This window comes from Carassius auratus, unplaced genomic scaffold, assembly GCF_003368295.1.
Source record: "Carassius auratus strain Wakin unplaced genomic scaffold, ASM336829v1 scaf_tig00216157, whole genome shotgun sequence".
NCBI lineage: Eukaryota > Metazoa > Chordata > Actinopteri > Cypriniformes > Cyprinidae > Carassius > Carassius auratus.
In genome coordinates this window covers 70,001-75,000 of record NW_020528432.1, presented here as the reverse complement: position 1 = coordinate 75,000, position 5,000 = coordinate 70,001, and the positions used below count along the sequence as shown (strand labels likewise).

General features: G+C 38.6%; 1 non-coding gene across 1 annotated transcript; it reads left to right on the top strand.

The window, feature by feature from the left end:
- Positions 1-115: 115 nt before the first annotated feature.
- Positions 116-234, top strand: LOC113097219 (5S ribosomal RNA). Its single transcript, XR_003288806.1, has one exon. It is a non-coding gene; the product is annotated as a 5S ribosomal RNA (ribosomal RNA).
- Positions 235-5,000: the final 4,766 nt, after the last annotated feature.

Genomic DNA, 5,000 nt, shown 5'->3' with positions numbered 1-5,000 from the left:
GACCGCCTAGGAATACCAGGTGCTTTAAGCTTTTGGGTTTTCTTTCCTACTTATATAATGTACTGGCGAGTAGATTGGCTGAACTTTAAATAGCCCTCTCTTCGCAGCAGTCTTCGCTTACGGCCATACCAACCTGGCCATGCCCGATCTCGTCTGATCTCGGAAGCTAAGCAGGTTTGGGCCTGGTTAGTACTTGGATGGGAGACCGCCTGGGAATACCAGGTGCTGTAAGCTTTTTGGAAATTTTTCACTTAGTATAGAACAATTTTGCCAAAACATGGCCGATCTCTGCATATTAGCAGGTTTGGGCCTTGTTAGTACATGGATGGGAGACTGCCTGGGAATACCAGGTGCTTTAAACTTTTTGGATATTTTTCACAAATGATATAATAATCTTGCAAAAAAAAAGTGTCAATGCCAGATCTCTGCATATTAGCAGGTTTAGGTCTGGTTAGTTCTTGGATGGGAGACCGCCTTGAAATACCAGGTGCTGTAAGCTTTTTGGAAAATTTTCACTTAGTATAGAACAATTTTGCCAAAACATAGAGTCAATGGCCGATCTCTGAATATTAGCAGGTTTGGGCCTTGTTAGTACATGGATGGGAGACTGCCTGGGAATACCAGGTGCTTTAAACTTTTTGGATATTTTTCACGAATTATATAATAATCTTGCAAAAAAAAAAAAAAAAAGGAGTCAATGCCCGATCTCTGAATCTTAGCAGGTTTGGGTCTGGTTAGTACTTGGATGAGAGACCGCCTAGGAATACCAGGCGCTTTAAGCTTTTGGGTTTTCTTAATATAATGTACTGGCGAGTAGATTGGCTGAACTTTAAATAGCCCTCTCTTCACAGCAGTCTTCGCTTACGGCCATACCAACCTGAGCACGCCCTAGTGGAAGCAGGAAGTGGTACAGCTTGCAGGAGGATATCAAACAACAATTGTGGAGAGTTGAGAATTGGAAACTAAAGCCTTGAAGTTAAAAACAACCTTTTTAAAAAAGGGGAACTGGTCTGCTTTAAAGTCATTTAATCCCCAAACAGCTTTTGCTGTTTGGGGATAAATACTTTCTACACTGAGAAGGCTACAACACGGTGTGACAAATGGAGAATGCAAAAGGACAGGAGAAAAGGAACACAAGAGAAATGGACGGAGAGCTGGGTCAAAGAAAAAGGCATTATGAAAAGAGGCTCACAGTGTTGGTGGAAATAGAAGGAGAAGATAGACTAACAATGATGGAGATACTGAAGAAAGTGAGAGAAGAATGTGGAGTGGTGATCGGATGTAGATTCAAAACACCAAAAGAATACGAGTTGACAATGGAGGAGGAAAAAGGAAAGGAGAAATTGTTGGATGGGCTTAAGATAAAGAATAGTCGGGTGATGGCGAAAGAGGTGGACTGTATGGAGATGGTGGTCTCGTTCCTTGGGTTACCAACATACATACAGGATGAGGAGATACTTAAAAAGCTGTCTGAATGGGGAGTTAAAGCAACCTCAAGTGTGAGAAGGAGAATGTGGCCGGGGACGGATATCGCTGATGGAAAAAGATTTTTAAAGGTAAAGTTCAATGAGGTGGTAAAATCACTGCCGTATTCAACGAAGTTTGAGACATTAGGAGGGACGGAGCACTTCAGGGTAATACATGATAGGCAAGTGAAAGTATGTCGCCTGTGCATTCAGCCAGGTCATATTGTAAGAGACTGTCCAAGCTTCAGCTGTTTTAAGTGTCAAAGGCAAGGTCATTACGCGAGAGAGTGCAAGGAAGAGAACTGCAAAATGTGCAATATGCGACCTGGATTATGTTTGTGTGAAACCCCAGCAGAGATAGGTGAGAGAAACAGCAATGGGGAGGATTCGGATCAGTATGAGGTGGATGAGGAGGTGGAGATCGAAGGAGAGGTAGGTGAAATGACTGGACAAGAAGAGAGAAGGGATGCATGGAGTTGGGAAGAAAGAACAACGGAATGGAGAGCGATTGTGGATGTGAGTGATCAAGAAGAGGAGGCTGCAGGGAGGAGATGGAGAGAGAGAGAGAAAAAAAAGGAAGAGAGGGAAGCGGAACCTGGAAAAAAAGATGGAAAGGAACATCTTGGAGTGTGAAGACAGAGAAGGGGAAGGAGTGAAAGCTGATGGCAAGAGTCAGGAGGGTGACAATGTGAAAAGGCAAGAAGAAAAGTTGCAGGTGGAGAGCGCTGGAGGGAAGAGAGAGGTGCAAGAAAGTCTGGTGACAATTGACAACGAGGACATGGACACAAGTAAAGGGGAAAGGGTGCAGAAGAAAAGAAAGAAGAAAGAAATAGAGGAGCATACGGCAGAAAGTAAGTGTCTTGAATTAACAAAATGAGGATGATTCTTTTAAAAATGACAATACTTGCTATGAGGGGCTTTATGAACATTGCCTGTTTGAATAGCAAAGGATTAAGAGATGAAAATAAGTTTGAGAAGGTCAAGGGATTGTTAAAAGCTGAAGTATTCTGTTTGCAAGAAACACATTGGTCTGATGATATAATGGACAACATAAGGAAGAGGTGGGAAGGGGAAATTTTTGTGAATCATGGGAATGCAAAATCCTGTGGTGTGGCAACTCTTATAAAAGGAGATATATTGAATAATGTGAAGCAAGTATACAAGGATGGTAATGGGAGACTGTTAGTGACTGAATTTGTGTTTCAAAATGAATGTTTCAGGCTGATAAACATTTATGCACCTAACATAGAAAACGAAAGAAAAGAAATCTTTAAAGAAATTAAGCCGTTATGTAAAGGCAACTATATTGTAGTTGGGGATTTCAATGTATGGTGCACGAGACTGGGTGCATCAAGTAGTGGAAACTTTAAATCAGATGCATCCAGGAAATATCTAACTGAATGGATGCAAAATGAGGACATAGTAGATGTATGGAGGGAAGAAAATCCCTACAAAAAAGACTTCTCTAGAAGACAATTGGTGATGGGTGTTTTGAAACAGAGCAGAATAGATTTATGTTTAACCAAAAGGGAAATGTTGAAATATGTAAAAAATGTGAAATATAAGTTTGTGGGAATAAGTGATCATGCTATGATGATGGTTAAGATGGATGTAAACAAGGTGGAGGGGGGGGGATGTGGTGTTTGAATGCAGACTTGCTAAAAGAAGAGACATACAAAGAAAATATCAAAAAATTTATAGATTATGAAATGCAAAATGTGTTATTTGATGAAAATGTATGTGAGTGGTGGGAAAAAATGAAAGGGACAATTAAAAAAAGAAGTATTAGATATGCAAAACAAAGGGATTTTATGAGGAGGAGTAAAATTGAGGATATGCAAAATGAACTGAAGAGGGAAGCAGAAAAAATAGAAGGTAATCCTGAGCAAGACAAAGAACGCTTTATGCAAATAAAAGCAGAAATAGAAGAGTATGAAAAAGAAAAAAGTAAGGGTGCAATAATAAGGAGTAGAGCACAGTATGCGTTAGAGGGAGAAAGAAGCACGAAGTTCTTTCTAAACTTAGAAAAGAAAAAACAGAGGAAAAAGCATATAACAGAGCTGGAAAATGAAAAAGGTGAGAAGATTACTGATTATGTGGGGATAATAAGAGAAGTAGAAATATTTTATAAAAAGCTATTTAAGAAAGAAGGGGTAAAAGAGGAGTGTGTGGATGAAGTTTTAAATACTGTAAGTAAAAGGTAAAGTGAAAACGAGAAAAATATATGTGAAAGCGATATAATTATTGAAGAAATAAAAGAAGCAATAAAACAGACAAAAATGAACAAAAGCCCGGGCTCAGATGGCTTAACGCATGAGTTTTATAAGACCTTTGAAGAGATTGTAGCGCCAATATTGTTGAAGGTTTATAGGAGTATGGAAGAGAGAGGGGAAATGCCAGAATCTATGGGGTTAGGAATAATTACAGTACTATATAAAAATAAAGGAAGTCCACATAAGCTAGGAAATTACAGACCATTAAGTCTTCTAAACACAGATTATAAAATATTGACAAAAGTGCTGGCAAATAAGATAAAAGAGGTAGTAGGGTCAATAGTATCATTAAGCCAAGCCTATAGCATAAAGGGTAGAGATATTACAGATACAATTTGCACAATAAGGGACATAGTAGAAGGGATGGGGAAAGATGGGAAAGGGGGATTGGTTTTATCTATAGACTTAAACAAGGCATTTGACAGGGTGGAACATAGCTTTATAGAACAGACAATGGGGAGATTTGGGTTTGGAGAGAGGATGCAAAAGTGGATAAAATTAATATATGGAAATGCTAAAAGTTGTGTTAAAGTTAATGGGGTGTTAACTGACCCCTTCCCTTTAGAGAGGTCAGTAAGGCAAGGTTGTCCGTTGTCTGCAATATTATATTCAATAACAGCTGAGCCGCTGGCGACACTTATAAAAAAAGATAAGGAAATAAAAGGTATTCAAATACCAAAGGGGGGATTGAGTGTAATACACCAATATGCAGATGATACAACTTTTACAGTTAGGGATATAGAGAGTATAAATAAAATAAGAAAACAGATAGAAAAATATGGGGAAGCATCTGGTGCAAAAATAAATGTGGATAAATCTGAAATAATGAGTATAGGAGGAGTAAGGGTTGAAGGGTTAGATATTCCATTCAAAATAACGAAGGATTTTATAAAAATTTTAGGGGTAAACGTAGGAGAGAATGCAAAAGAGGCAAGGGATGCAACATGGTCAGGGGTGCTAAACAAAATCAAGCAAGTGTTACAGTATTGGAGACTAAGGGAATTAAGACTAAGAGGGAAAGTTGTGGTGGTTAATTCTTTATTGTTATCCAAATGTAATTATGTGTTGGGAGCAATTGATTTACCAGACTGGGTGTTAAATGGAATAAAAGAGGCTGTGAATAATTTTGTATGGGGTGGGAAAAGAGCAAAAATATCAGCAAACACATTAATAGCAGATTATAGTGAGGGGGGATTAAAATTGGTAGATTTAGATGTGAAAAGGAAGGCAATAAGAGTTAAGACAGTAAAAAAATATTTAT